Source organism: Perca fluviatilis, chromosome 21 (assembly GCF_010015445.1).
Source record: "Perca fluviatilis chromosome 21, GENO_Pfluv_1.0, whole genome shotgun sequence".
In the NCBI taxonomy this organism is placed as follows: domain Eukaryota; kingdom Metazoa; phylum Chordata; class Actinopteri; order Perciformes; family Percidae; genus Perca; species Perca fluviatilis.
Window position 1 is genome coordinate 3,692,721 of NC_053132.1, and position 16,450 is coordinate 3,709,170.

Below are 16,450 nucleotides of genomic sequence, written 5' to 3' on the forward strand. Positions count from 1 at the left end.
AAATAGAATGATCTGGGATGTACCAATGAAAGTTTAAACTGCTTACCCTAACCCTTGTGGAGCTCAGACTAGTTTAAGAAGAAGGCTGTGCATCAAATCAATATCAACTGATAAACAGAAAAATACATTTCATCAACTCTATAATCAACAACAACGTGCTTTAACTTCCAACATTAAAAAATTGTGTTAACATTTATTCTCTCCTTTGAAACAGTAGGCATTAATTAAACCCAAAGTTAAGTCTAAGGTACAGACTTATCAGCACAACTAAATGATTCCTCTTTTATTCTGAAAATGTTTTTAAAAAAACGCGCCGCGAAGAAATGAACAAAATGCTAAATTAAACATTATGCACATTCGCTAATTTATATCCCATCATCAACATGATAATTTCAACAAAACAAGTTAATCATTTATCTTTTTCATCAGCTATGAGTTATGAGTTATATTTCAACATACTTGTGTTGACAAAAGCAATTGTGTATCAATATAAGCTCTTTCTCTTTAAGTATCAGGAAGTAGAATAAAATGTTAAAATAAAAAGAATTATCTGTGTATGTACCAACTAATGAAGAGTTTAAATGACTGTGAAGCACTAACCAGTTTGAGAAGAAGGCTGTGCATCACATCAACATCAAATGATTAACAGGAAAATACATTTCTTCAACTCTATAAACATCAGCAATGTTCTTAACATCTAACATAAAAATGTGTTAACAGTGACTCTCTCCTCAAAACAGTAGTCGTTAACTGAACCCAAACTCAATCTTAAGGTACAGACTTTAAAGACAAACTTCATGATTCCTCTTGGATTCTGAAAAGACAACTATTTAAGAATAATAATACACAAAGAAGAAAAGAAAATGCTAAGTAAAACAAAAAGGCACTTAAGCTAATTTATATCCCATCACCCATCCCAGTTATATTTCAACATACAAGTGTTGACGAAGCAATTGTGTATCAATATAAGCTCTTTATCTTTAAGTATCAAGAATTACAATAGAAATGTAGTATTACAAAGTAGAATTAAAAGGCTGCGCATCAAATCAACATGAAGATATTGACAGAAAATCACACATACAGCCACCTATTGATTACATCATCAATGTTCCTGGTCCCTCTGGGTTTGAATGCATTGTTTAAATTTGTGAAGCATGTTCAAGATAAAATGTAAACCCATATCCATATTTACAGACCAATAATCTAACAGGTCTTTGTCATTGCTCTTATTTAACTGGATGCAGGTGCACATAGTTGGATGTATTATAAACCCCAAATCCTGGGTAAACAGGTTCAGTGAATGTGGTGCGAAAGGTGTAGAGGTGCCTCAGTGTGTTAGAGGAGACTCTGTAGAAGGACAGAGTGCCAGCAGGCCAGTCCAGATACACCCCAACTCTGTTACAGCCATCAGAGGGGAAAGGAACGTCCACCTCCTCATCCTTATGCCATGCACAAAGTCTGGGATCCGATTTTGTAGGTTCAGCAGATCTGCCATAAGCCCACGATATGGTATTTCCTCTAAAGTCAGCATCTAGACTGTCTGATTTTCTCTCAATTTCATTGTACGCAACGGCAACAAAAATAGCTCCGTCAGAACTCTGACTCCATTCAAACTCCCAGTAATGTTGCTCAGATAAGCTCTCTTTGCACAACACCTGAGGCTGTGTATCAAACCTCTCTGGGTGATCAGGATATGACTGCCATGCTCCAGATGTTGCCTTCTTGTTTCCCTCAGACAGAATGAGGTTGTTGTTTACAGTGTTTGGGTCCAGGTTGAGATCACAGGCATCTGATGGAGAGACCAAAACAAAATGTGTTACCAGTTATTCTGATGGTCAAACAGGTTTCTGGAGGAGAGTTATTAGTACAGCATGTTTTTTAAATCAAAAAAGCACATAAACAGACTTACACCAGATCAGTTGTCTTCTGTCTGTGATGTTCTCCACAGGAGGCAGTTCGTTTGACAAATCTTCACTGACTAGAATGCCGTTCTTGTAATGGTAGATGGTTGCTCCTGTGTAGTTCTTGTTAGCAATGACTGCTATGAAGAAACAGAATCGACTGTTTTTCTTCTGTGCGTTGGCAATGTTCTGGAAGCTTTGGCTTTTCTCTCATTTTGGTGAAAACTTCAGGTGAGTAGTACCATGGATCTTCCTTGGTACTTCCTGGGAAGTCCAAGTATCGGCCATCACATCAATTCCGTGCGTATCACCCCTTTTTACTGAAGTGAAAACAAAGCACAGAGCATCTTCTACACCTGGAGCAAGAACCTGTCTGTCAAGCTTTGACTGAGTTGGGACGATCTTTATTCCCTCCATGGTAAGTACTAAGGATCTGATGACGTTGATTTCTCTCTCTTTACGATCCAGCCACTTGGTTAGTTTTTTCTGATTGAATGATGATGTGTCTCTGTCTTCAAAGTGTTGGTTCAGTGAGCTCTCATCTTCTTCACCTTCACGGATGGAGGGAAGATACTTTGCCAAGGCCTGCTGGTATTTAGTTGCATAATTACCACACAATGTTTGGAAAGTGCTCAACTCTTTATGAATCACAGGAAACTGCTCCACCACTTCATCTTCTAGAGAATCGTTGCATCTCTGTACTATTTCCCTTAATTCTTCTAGATTATCCTCGATCTTCCTAACTAGATCATGGCTGATGTCTGTCTTCAGCTCAGCAGCTTCAATGTTGAAATTCTTCAGCGGCATCAGCCAGACCGTCACTGGAACAGCATTCTCTCCTTCGTCTCCCAGTAGCTTCGGGAGTTCTACGTAGGTCTTCACTGCATCTTCAAATGTTGCAGGGTTGCTTTTAAGAATTAAGTCTCCGTGAAATTTGCAGGATAAATTATTTATCAGGTCTTTTTCTTTTTCACTCAGCGAAATCTTAACTTCCCCATCAATATTAAATGAGGGGATCAACTTTATCACAGCGTGCATGCTGCCCTTCATTTCCTGAACACTGTCGGTATCTAACTTCTCACTGTCAAACACAAAGAAAGCATTTGCCCCATAAAGGATGCCTGTGACTACATGTGTTGCTGAGCTCTTCTTCATGACATCTATCTGTTGGGTGTGCAGGGTTAGATTTTCAATCTTTAACTGCTTGAAGTTGGTGGTAGCTTTGTACTGAAACGTCACTCTGCTCTGATTGTGGAATTGCTTCTGATCATTCAGATAGTTGGCAGATCCTCCGACTTCAATCAGTCCACCTAGGAAACTGGCCTTCAGAGAAGCATCAACATCCAGCAGATTGCACTTGGATTCAGTGGAGTCAGATGCAGTCATGTCAAAGTCACTGGAGCGCTGAGAGCTTTGTTTTATCTTCCCTTGTAGAGTTTCATCATCCCACAATGTCAAACCTATAGAAATTATAAACCATCAGTCATCTGATAAAGCAGGAAAATCGTTTTAATGTAAAGTCACAGAAAAATAATAATAATCATTTAGATTTCTACATGTTGCAGCTTATTCTTCTGTCAGCAGTTCTCTAAACAGCTTCTCTATTCATTGCTTGATTCATTCTTTGACATGAATCTACTTAAAATTTTTTTCAACTGCTTACACACAAAATCTTTTCATGTCACAAGATTTTTGAAACCTCTCACTCAAAGTGCAAAACTACCCAGCAAATCTCCAAAACCATAAGCTATTTCTCAGCCTTTCACTCAGCTTTCAATTGCATAAAACACTTTTTTCAAAACATTACACACAATTCTCTACCTAAGACACAAAAATCTAACAGGAAGTGACTTGCTATCCATTTCTAAACACAACCAATCAAAATGCTACACTTATTTACCAGGGCACACACACACACTTCTCACATTTGCAAACACATTATGTCATAACTGAACACTAACCAATCATTGCTTTAGTATAGGCCTATACATAGGTCAAAGGTCAGATAACCTGTTTTGAACAATGGATGCCAACAATAGACAGAGAGCAAGAGGAGGAGGAGGGAGAGAAAGGGGACAACAAGGAGGAGGAGGAGGGAAGAAGAGGAAGAAGGAGAGCCATCTCTGATGAGATCAGGGAGAGAAGCCCATCTTGAGTAGCTTTAAGGTGGCGTCCATACTGCATGCAACTATCTAATGACTATTTCAGCATTACAAATCAATCACTTTGTTTTACAGTTCTGTCCGTCCCCCCCCCACACACACACCCCGCCCCGACACACAGGCATGGACAAACACTCACAACACACGCACACACACACACACACACACACACACACACACACACACACACACACACATATTCTTTATTCTAAAAATGATACCTTTGGTTTACATATGTTAGTACTTGTATTTTCTTGTTTCATGCTACTGTATACAACACTGGGCTACTCTTACAAACTTAATGTTGTGCCCAATACATATTTTCTGTTCTACTGTAACATTACATTGTTTTTTACAGTGGACTTTTCAACCACTTTCAGCAGACTACTGTCTCTCTAGAACATTGTAAATGTAGCTATAAGCCTATAAAAGACAAAAGAGCTTTAGATTTAGAACAACAGTGTGTACATGGTATATCCATATATTTACTATTATGAAAAAAGTGTTTGCCATTTGATGCAAATGCTTCATTTTGAGATGAGTTTATGGTATTTTGAATGCAGCGTTTCATTTTGAAGGAGATGTGAGGCATTTTGCATTTTGTGTGTACAGTTTTGGGAATTGTGTGTATTGAGTTTTGAAAAAAGGAGACATAGTTTTGAAAACGTGTGTAAGCAGTTGGAAAAAACTGTAATAAAGGAACTACTGGATTGAAAAGGTATGGTAATATTATACAACAATATGAATGCATTGCATAACAACACAACAATCAAACTTCCTGTATTGGCCTTTTAGACTTCAGAGATAAAGAGGAGAATTTTAAAACGTTTTACAATAGTTAGCGTTTGTGTGTGTGTGTGTGTGTGTGTGTGTGTGTGTGTGTGTGTGTGTGTGTGTGTGTGTGTGTGTGGTCAGGTGTCAAAGCTCAGCCCGCTCTAATGCAAAGAGTTGGAAGACTTTATTGAGCAAAACTAGCTAGATATTGAATAAAAATAAGTACATACTCTTTACTGCACACTTATTTTACCGTATATGTTTTACTGTGTGGAAGTTTGGGGAATTACCTACAAAAGCAACCTACTTAATATTTGCACATTACAAAAAAGTGCAATTAGGATAATAAATCACCGGGTATTATGAGCACACTGATCATCTGTTTTTTAATTCGCATTTGCTGAAATTTATGGACATTGTTACATTCAAAACTGCACAATTTATGTTTAAAGTTAAAGAAAATACTTTACCTTGTATATACCACAATCGCTTTAATGAAAGAGATGGGGGATATCATCTAAGAGGACACTGTATGTTCAAACAACCTCTTGTGCGAACTACTGTTAAATGCATGTGGTTCAGTTTGTGGGGTGACCCTACTATGGAATGGACTGAAAAATGACATCAAACAGAGTATGTAAGACCTGAACAAGTGTATGCCGTGTGTTCATATCTATTTATATTGTATTAGATGATTTTGCAAATAAGGGCAGGAACAAATAAGCTAATTATTTTTGCCTGCTCCTTTCAAATGAATCCTTTTATATATATATATTTTATTTTTATTTGTATTTGTTTCTGAGTTTTTCTGTTGTTGTTACTTTATGATTGTTTGTGTTATATCTTTGAATTTTTATATTTTGTTTTGTCGTATATTAATGTGGATTGTTCAAGAAAATTAATAGAATGAAATGAAGATTGATACCAAAACTATGTTTTCTGCTCTTTTCTGCTCTAATAATCTCACTCTGTGATTTCTACAGTACCAAAGGAATTAACCATATAAAAAAATCTTTTCACTAATTTGGAACCAATCCCCAATCAGAGTCATGTTTCATAGGCAAGGCAGCTTTAATTGAATATTTCAGCAACAAGGCAACTCAAAATGCTTTACATAAAATACAAGAATAATAGTTATAGTGCAGTATAAGAACACTATAAGGGCAACACTAGTCCAGGGATGTTGTAAAAATGGCTCAACGGACGTAATAATCAGCTGAAATTATACAAGAGTATTTACAATTCAATTTTTCATATTCTGTGCAGGATAATATACCAACAATGTATCATGCATCCATAATATAGTCAACTAATGAATGGTCACAACTACATTGAATTACAAAGCATTGGCTAATTATTTTCATAGGGTCGGTGTTAGGATTAGGGCTGAATGGTTATTTTTATCTATTTTGGGGAGTGGGTTGTCTTCTATGTTTATTGTTAAAATAGTTTAACTGTTTTATGAAATTACTTCAGAGTTGCTTTAAGTATAACTGTGACAGACAGATTTAGAAATATGTTGAATGTAGTCAACACTTACCTGGGATCAGTTCATCTCTCCGAGCATCATAGAGCATTCCCAGGGTGAAAGGTCGACCCAGGCCAGCAACTCTCTTATTATCTGAGAACGTTTCTTCAACCTGTTTAGAAAAGTGAACGCAACATTCAGTACTTAAAGCAACAGACAGACTGACGCTCTATGATGCTCAGAAAAGTCATTCCCTGTAGAATCTAGTCTGACACTGACAGTTTTACACAGTTTAGTAAAAGTCTAAATATATTTCTCTTCATGTCACCCTCTGTCTCTGTCCACCCAGGTTGTTCTCACCTGGTGAAGTTGTGTAGATCAGATGAGTTGTGTACGGTGTTGGGCAAGTTACTTCCAAAATGTAATACATTATAGATTACTAGTTACTGTCATTTGAGAGTAAATAGTTATATTACAATCTTAATGTCTCTGAATTGTAATGCTATACACTACTTTTGCATTACTTTTGAGTTACTTTCACCAAAATAACAGCAGAAGTTTGACTTGGCAGGTAGTTATTGTGAATTTCACCACCGGATCATAGATTATTCAAAATATTTTCTATAATTAATATGAATATGCAAAGTAACTAAAGCTATAAAAATAGAGAAGTAAAACGTACAATAGGGAAAAAGGAGAAAATGAAAATACTAAATAAAAAGTACCTTACAGTTGTATGCAATGGTATTTATGTGTAGCAAGCCTAAACATTAATTCCCGACATGTTTCTATCTGTCAGCAGCTCAGACACACTGCTGGCCGCGCTGACCTACCTTCACCTGTTGGGACACAGAGGTTGTCTGTACCGTCTCTGGTTCTGGCTCTGACCGCGGGAACTGTGATGTGACACCTTGCTTCAACGCAGCGTAATAACTCCTGAAATTGTCCATCTCGCAAATGTATCTGTCTCTGTAGTCCTCTCAACCGTCAAATACAGCAACAGGAAATAACACTCACAGCCTTTTTTTCCTGTGAAGAAAAAAACACCACTAAATGTTAAAATGTGTTGTAACTCGCGTTACTGAGATTGTAACGGGTATAATATTACTGAAATTTAATTAGTAATGCGTTTTATTACTGCGTTACAGCAAAAAGGAATACATTACTGTAATTGCGTTACTCCCAACACTGGTTGTCGAAGAGTCGAACAGGAGCTTCCAGTGTGATGATCTGATGCTGTGAGAGTCCTTATATCCTGTCAGAAAACCTGGGACCCCTCCCTCTGACATGCCTGCTGCACACCTGGAATCTTTCACTGGCACACTTTGCTAGACTTCAATTCTAAAAATCCGCTATAACAAACTGGGTTTTCCTTCCTGATGTCGACAGACAGGATGACAAAGAGGACTAAGAGAAAGACACAGACTTGATTCCTCTCCTCCATTCATGGGCGATTTTAGACCCTTTTTAGGGGGGGGCTCAAGTTAATTTTAGTACTTAAAGTTAGAGTTGCAAAGTTGTTTGTTAGTGACAGAGGACAAACACTTACAGGTTTAAAAGGCTAGTAACAGGTTTAATTACCAGGAGATCCTGACCCTAACACATCATTACTTGTAATATATACAGTATAAATATTTAATTCAATTTTAGGACAGCTAATTTGTCTCAGCGTGGATGCAAAGTATGAAATGCAGCTAGGAAATACAACGAGAAATGATTAAAGGATGACTCAATGAACCATTAGAACACTTGAGGGGTGTAAGTGGTGTGACATTATGTGAACTGGTCAGATTTAGTCTGTGAACTAGGTCAATAAGAAAGACAACATCTGTGAACTTGTCAGATATTTCTGTGAACTTATCAAGAGACAGACTGTGAACTATCCTGGATTTAGCAAGGTTTACCGAGATTAAACTAAGCTTTGTAGCGACGGCTACAACTTAGTGAAAAGTAGTACTGCAATCTTGTAATGGGTAATGAAAACACCAAGTCACTTTTTTTTTTGATCATTTTTACTTGCATATTGTTTTAATTTGTGTTTTAATTGTTTTTACTGCTCCTTAATGTTTTATGTAAAGCACTTTGAATTGCCCTGTTGCTGAAATGTGCTATACTAATAAAGCTGCCTTGCCTTGTCTTTTAAAAGTGGAGAATTTGTGATTTCTGACACAGTAAATGGAACTTCTGTGATGGCTCTGTCCCAGTATCATCCATAGCTACAACAGATCATTTTATAAAATAAAATAAAAATACAATTAGGCCTATGTAAAGAAATCTCCTGCTACCCTTTCTCTGGCTCGATACAATTACAGAGGCTTCTCTGGTGTTACGCCGAAATGCTCTGTAACGCTGTCTACCAGCCAGAAATCATTTTGTTACTTCACAGGAATAAAAAGTTAAAAGTTACAGTGCAGTGGTAGAAATAAACAATTATTTAAAGAAAGGCAGCATAAAACAGAAAAGTCTTCCGCCTTGATCTAAAAGAACTGAGTTGCAGCGGACCTGCAGTTTTCTGGGAGTTTTTTCCAGATATGTGGAGCATAACAACTGAACGCTGCTTCTCCCGGTTTAGTTCTGACTCTGGGGACAGAAAGCAGACGTTTCCCAGACGACCTGAGAGGTCTAGAAGCTCATAATGTAGCAGCAGATCAGAAATGTATTTTTGCAATAAACCAACAGTAGTATTTTGAAATCAATTCTTTGACGGACAGGAAGCCAGTCTAAAGACCAACATGAACAGTCCTAACACCCTACACTTTTTTTTTTAAAGGTCCCATGACATGCTGCTCTTTGGATGCTTTTATATAGACCTTAGTGGTCCCCTAATACTGTATCTGAAGTCTCTTTTATATAGACCTTAGTGGTCCCCTAATACTGTATCTGAAGTCTCTTTTATATAGACCTTAGTGGTCCCCTAATACTGTATCTGAAGTCTCTTTTATATAGGCCTTACTGGTCCCCTAATACTGTATCTGAAGTCTCTTTCCCGAAATTCAGCCTTGGTGCAGAATTACAGCCACTAGAGCCAGTCCCACAATGAGCTTTCCTTAGGATGTGCCATTTCTGTGTCTGTAGCTATTGAGGAGGAGAAAGGGGGGGGCAAGGTGGAGGGTGGGGGTGTGGCCTTGACCAACTGCCACTTTGCTCGTTTGAAAGCCATGATGTCTCTCTCTCATGGGGGGGCCAAATTCTCTGGGCGGGCAAAGCAGAGAAAGGGGAGGTAACCTTTCTCCTTATGACCTCATAAGGAGAAGATTCCTGATTGGTCCATCTGAGCTTTCATTTTCTCAAAGGCAGAGCAGGATACCCAGGGCTCAGTTTACACCTATCACCATTTCTAGCCACTGGGGGACCATAGGCAGGCTGGGGGAACGCATATTAATGTTAAAAAAAGTGGAATTTTCTTGCCATAGGACCTTTAAAGGTTATTTTTTGGGGCATTTTTAGGCCTTTATTTCCATAGGACAGATGAAGACATGAAAGGAGAGAGAGAGAGGGGGGATGTCATGCAGCAAAGGACCGCAGGTCAGAGTCGAACCTGCGATCGCTACGTCGAGGAGTAAATCTCTATATATGTGCGCTTGCTCTTCCAACTGAGCTAGCCCAGCCCTACACACCTTTAAGAGAAAAGCCTCCCTATTCTCAGCTTGATGGTATACAGTACACATATGCAGCTCACACACAGATTTGAAAAACATGACAGACTTGGAACACAGATTCAAACAAAGAGTGGGCGACTCAAGCCTTCGATCATGTTTCCAACCAAATTTAGAGTGTGTGTACAATTCAACCTAAAATGATGATTATCTTACATTATCACACAAACTCTGTTGGAGCTGTGCAGATAATGTTTTTGTGTTTAATAACTGTTACGTCAAGTAATTTAATGTCAAGACAGATGTAAATATCTCTGGCACAGTATTTCCTGATGTAAACCAAGGTGGGGAAACAAAAGTGAGCTCAAACAGCCCAACATTTTAACAGGGAAAAAATCGTGTTGAAAACAGTGTTAGCTTCTTATGACCTTGAAGCAGCAGCGGTTATGGTTTCAAAAGGAAATAGTTTCCAGTGTTTTAGTTTCTGCTGAAACCACAAGCAGGTTTTACACCTGTGACACAAGATACTTTGCAGATTTAATTAACAGAAAGATTTTTATGACATTACTTCCTCCACAATCTGGTTGGAGGCCTCCCTCCCTTCCAACAAGAGCCTGTTGTATTTGTATCTCTGCTTTAAATAAAGGACTGTCATCTTGTTCTACAACCCACTGAAAGATTTCAACGTGTTAGTTGGTTTCCAAAGGTTATTTTTCTCAAAGTAAAAGGGGATATCACGCAACATGAACATTCTTTTATGTTAGTAATCTCACATATAACACCCAACACCAAACAAAGCTCTAAGCCTATTGCAGCTCCAGTAGGTCTGCCTGGTGGGGTACCACTATAGTCTTTATTTATCGTAGATAAAGTGTGAAACACTGTTTATAAGTTTACCAACATAAAATAACGTAACAATGTTGAGTGGTTTCCCCACTTTCCGGATGGTTTATTGAGAAAGAACTTTTGAAAACCGACCAACAAGTTGACATATTTATAGTGACCAGCAGATGATTGTTGCTGCTGGGTTATAATAAATGGTTTTAATAAAATCTTTAACGTATGAGGGCAAGGAGGTGACACAGGGCTTTCTTCAGTGTAAATCAGGGAATTAATTATTATATTGCACTTATCCATTGGTTGGGTCAGTTGTTATACATTAAAGTGCCAAACCGTAATTTATTCATCAAAACCTCCTTGGAGGAATCTGTTCCTTCGCCTTTAAGGACCTAGGTGTGGAAAAGTAACAACAAACTCATCCTTAACCCATACTGTATATTACACCCTGTTTTAGAGCATCACTTTCTGTCTTCAGCGCTGTGGGGTCCAGAGAGAGATATGGGGAGGAACCCACCACGGTTTGTTCTCAAAATGCTCCCAAACCTCAGAAACCTTTTGGTCAGGGCGGATTGTCTACCTATTGCAGCTCCAGTAGGTGTGAAACACTGGTTATAAGCTTACCAACATAAAATATCATCCATGTTGAGTGGTTTCCCCTCTTTCTGGAAGGTTTATTGAAAATGACAGTCTTTTATTTAAAGCAGAGATAGAAGTACAACAGGCTCTTGTTGGAAGGAAGGAAGGGAGGCCTCCAACCAGATTGTGGAGGAAGTAATGGCATAAAAATCTTTCTGTTACTTAAATCTTCAAAGTCTCTAGTGTCACAGGTCTAAAACCTGTTTGTGGTTTCAGCAGAAACTAAATCACTGGAAACTAATCAAGTATTTGCCCCAGTTTCTGTTCCTTTTGAAACCGTAACCACTGCTGCTTTAAGGTCATAAGAAGATAACACTGGATAGTTTTTACATGTATGTCAAGTAAGCACACGGACACACACTTTTTTCCAACCTAATACAACCAGAGCGCTTTAACACCACAGGAATTAATAAATGATTCTTACATCTCAGACAAACAAACTGTTAAAGAGTTTTAACAGGGAAAAAATGCTTGAAGTCATGAAGTCAAATATAGAAGGGACACACCGGACTAGTCATGTCTGAAAATGGATGATAAATTTGAAATACAGCTGTCAAATAGTAGTACACAAAAATTAATGAATTTAAATTAACTCTTTCAGCACCTAAGGGGTGCAAGTAGTGTGACATTATGCACTGTTTAAGGTGTAAAATTAGTGTTTTCTTACTTACCATACACGCTGTACAACTCAGGAACAACAAGCATCTGCTGTTCATACTGAGTCTTTATACGCCAACGTTCATTTACAAGGGGGGCATATGCTGCTCAGATACATATTTCAAAAAAGTCTTGGAAGGATGTATACACATAAAAACTTTTGTATAAAAGTATTTTCACAGCGCAGGGACTGATCGAACCGCAGGGCTGTGTCAAACTGATGAAGGAACTGTTCCATTCATTTGCTGAATTGTTCATTTGATGAATGGTGAGAATTGAGGACACAGGCTTGTTGGTGCAGGTGTTGATCAGCGTTTTCAACAGTATGATTCCACTAGATCAGATGTTAAAGATCTCAGAGAGGAAACTGGAAGAGAATAATAGCAGTTATTACAGCGAGTCAATCATGCCGACAATAAGACATTATGTAGCAAAGCATCTTCACAGATAGTTTTACAGGTTGTGGAAATGTGCACTGGTACCTGATCACATGATCACCTGTACAGAAAATGTTTGAATGTACTTTGCAGGGTAACATAGGACACTCCACAAATTTAATTATCTTCCTGATCAGTCTGCAACCTGTAAAAAATGTACAATATGTACTATTTATGCATTAAAATGTCTACACGACTAAACCGGTTATACATTTTGTTGAGATGCGTACTTACACTTTTTGTTTTCAACAAAAGGACCCCTCCCTCCCTTCCAACGAGAGCCTATTTCCAGTAAATTAATCTCTGCTTTAAATAAAAGGACTGTCAATTTGTCCCACAACCAACTGCATAGCAACTAACGTGTTTCTCAGATTACAAAAATTCTTTCTCAATGACCTTCTAGAAAGTCGGGAAATCGCTCAACATGGACATTTATTTTATGTTAGTAAACTCACATATAATATTGTTTCACACTTTACCTACAATACATAAATACAATGTGATATCCCCCTGGCAGACCTGCTGTAGCTGCAAAAAGGTTCTTCAACAGAAGACAGATAATTTCCTCCAGCTTTGTGTCACGTCCTAGTCTGAAAATCCCAGATTATATAAACAATTCTTACATGTAAAGTGATGTGCCCACTGTTTTAGCTTTTAAAAAGGCAACTACTTTCCCCATGTGGGTGATAGAATGTATTGGTCTGCAAATGAAATGATACTGTTGACAGTTACAACCTTTGTAATTGCCTGGTTCCACAGACAGATTTATCCAAAGAGGTTGCAGAAGAGAGAGGGCGACTCCAGCTTTCGATCATGTTTCAAACCAAATTCAGAGTGCCTGTACATCACAGGACTAAAATGATGATTATCTTACATCTCTGACACACACAAACTCTGTTGGAGCTGTGCACATAATGTTTTTGTGTTCAATTACGGTTAACTGTTACGTCAAGTAACAGATGTAAATATCTCTGGCACAGTATTTTCTGATGTAAACCAAGACGGGGAAAACAAACGTGAGCTCAAAAAGCCAAACATTTTAACAGAGAAAAAATCCACAAAGACTGAAGTAGCATACAGTACTTAGAAGGGACAGACCATCTGATCAGCTAATATGTTTAATAATCAATGCAAAGTAAGAAATATAGCTGGGAAATAGTTGCTTGAAATTAAGAATGAATTCAACAATGAATCATTAAGTTGTGTGACACTATGCACTGTTTTAAGTGGAGGATTTGTGATTTATTACTTGACATACGTACATGTAAAAACTATCCAGTGTTAGCTTCTTATGACCTTAAAGCAGCAGTGGTTACGGTTTCAAAAGGAACAGAAACTGGGTCAAATACTTGATTAGTTTCCAGTGATTTAGTTTCTGCTGAAACCACAAACAGGTTTTAGACCTGTGATACAAGAGACTTTGCAGATAGGCCTCTAACAGAAAGACCTAGACAGGTTCATGGAATTCAATTCTTCAACTGGCAGGTGTTGTACGGTATTTGGGAACGTGTACTGCTGCATTTCTTCCTCCTCGGCGGGCTCTGGTTGGGACCCCTCCCTTCCTTCCAACAAGAGCCTATTTCTAGTACTTGTATCTCTGCTTTAAATAAAGGATTGTCATTTTGTCCCACAACCACTGAAAGATTTCTTAGTGTTTGTCGGTTTTCAAAGGTTTTCTCCTCAATGGCCTTCTAGAAAGTGGGGAAATCACTCAACATGAACATTCTTTTATGTTAATAAACTCACATATAACACCAACACCAAACAAAGTGAACACAGCAGTGTGTATTTTAGAGCTCACTGACTTGTATTGAATGAAGATTCTTCCTTGTCAATTTCATCTGCTAGCAATCAACATAAAAAGGCCTACAGTCTGCAAGAGTGGATACAGACGTGATCAACAAAGAGACTGTGGGATCCTGTCACTAAGCTAGAGGTATGTCTGACGTTATGAGTGTGAGCGTAACTTACAGACGTAGAGATGCAGCTCAGATAAAGACTTCAAAACACTAATGACAGCTAAATGACAGAAGAGATTTAGTAGATGGGAATCTAATTATCAGAAAGGACTTGACAGGGTGATGACATTCACTTTTTCACAACTGGCAGGTGCTGTAGGCGAAGAAATGCTGCAGTTCAAGTTCATGGTATTTGTGAACTTGAACTGCAACATTTCTTCGCCTACAGCACCTGCCAGTTGGTGAAGGAAAAACCCCTCCCATAGGGTATACATGAAATTGACAAGGAAGAATCTTCATTCAAGTAACAAGTGAGTGGTTTTCAAAAAAAAATTTGTTTGGTTGAATTATATGTGTGTTTATATAAAAGATTTGATGTTATGTTGAGGGACCCACCTTTTCTAGAAGGCCATTGAGGAGAGAATTATGGCATTAATTCGATTTTTGCTATCTAAAATAGCCTTTATATTTTTCTGGTAAATTAAATTCAAAAGTATCGGTATCTCCTCGTTCGTCAACTTCCATCTGTCTGTGTTGACACCTGTCATGTGTGCAAACAGAGCGGAAATACTGGGCGGAAATGGACTACAACTTCTTCGTTTTATTGTGGGTTGCAACCATAAAAATGACCTAAAACTTAATCGCAATTCATTATTTATTTGGCAAATAACATTTCCATCAGCGTTTATCGCATAAGCCGTATATCGATCAAGAGAAAATCCGAGACCGAACGCATTTTCTTTGAGTCGATATTCATGAGATTCAATCAGAACGCCATACGGTATTTTTCATTCGATATCACTTAATTCGGATAAAAACGTGTGGATGGAAACATAGCTTATGATTTCTTAACATCACTATCAGGCACACATCTGTTCTGTACAGAATAAGCCTTTAACCCTTGTGTTGTCTTCCCGTCAACCTTGAAAAAAAAAAAAAAAAAAAAAAAAATTTACGCCTTTTTTTTAAAGTTTGTTTTTGCTTTTTCCAAAGTTTTAAATTGTTAAATTTTTCTTCTACACATTTTCAGCTCTTATTTCTACATCCCATATTTTCTGACAAAAATTGAAAATGGGTCAATTTGACCTGAAGTCAACACAAGGGTTAAATCAGACAAATTACAAATGAATTGCAATGAAAATCCCTCAGATTCAAAAACGATAAAAACTTTATATAATATGTCATCATTTTGAGTCAATTCTGAACCAATTAGCTGTTAGATCAGCTGAGAGGCTAGTGTTTCCCATCATGCTCTGGGTTGGCCTGGGTCTTGCAGTCAGTGAAGATCAACTGCGCTGCCTGCGTCTCAAACCTGCGGCCGCTTTGATCTCGGGAGATTATCGTTGCCCAAGTGTGCATGACGTGAGAGCAAGTCCGGATCAAGTTGGTCATGTTCAGTTTTCAAAGTTCGGTAGCACTTTATAATAACTATCCATAATTCATCATTTATTAAGCATTAGTTAACTATTAGTTAATGGTTTGTTCATTATTACTTATTAATTGTTCATACATAGTTCATCATGAGTAAAGTATTTGTTCACACAATTATAAATGGTTTGTTCATAGTAAACAAGCCTATTAGTTAATGGTTTGTTCATCATTATTAATTAATTGTTCTTACATATAATTCATCATCAGTAAAGCATTTATTCACATAGTTATAAATGGTTTGTTCATAGTAAATAAGCCTATCTTGAAAAATATGTTTGTAAGTACATGATTTATACTTAACAAATAATGAAACAACCATTTGGAAATGAAATAATTTTCCCATTATAAAGCAGTTACTAACTATGGCTAAATGCTTTGTTCATCATTTGTAAAGCACTGCTCCTATGTTAATTCTCATGAATTAAGCATTTGTATACACACTCATAAATGGTTTGTTCATAGTAAATAAGGCTCTCGGAAGTTATGTTTATAAATAGAAGTTTAGTAGTAATTTATTTGTTTATCATTTGTAAAGCATAGTTCCTACATTCATTCTAATCAGTAAAGCATTTGTAAATGCAGTTAGTAAA

General features: G+C 37.5%; 1 pseudogene; it reads right to left on the reverse strand.

The window, feature by feature from the left end:
- Window positions 1-686: 686 nt before the first annotated feature.
- On the reverse strand, window positions 687-7,603 carry LOC120550563 (annotated as a pseudogene).
- Window positions 7,604-16,450: the final 8,847 nt, after the last annotated feature.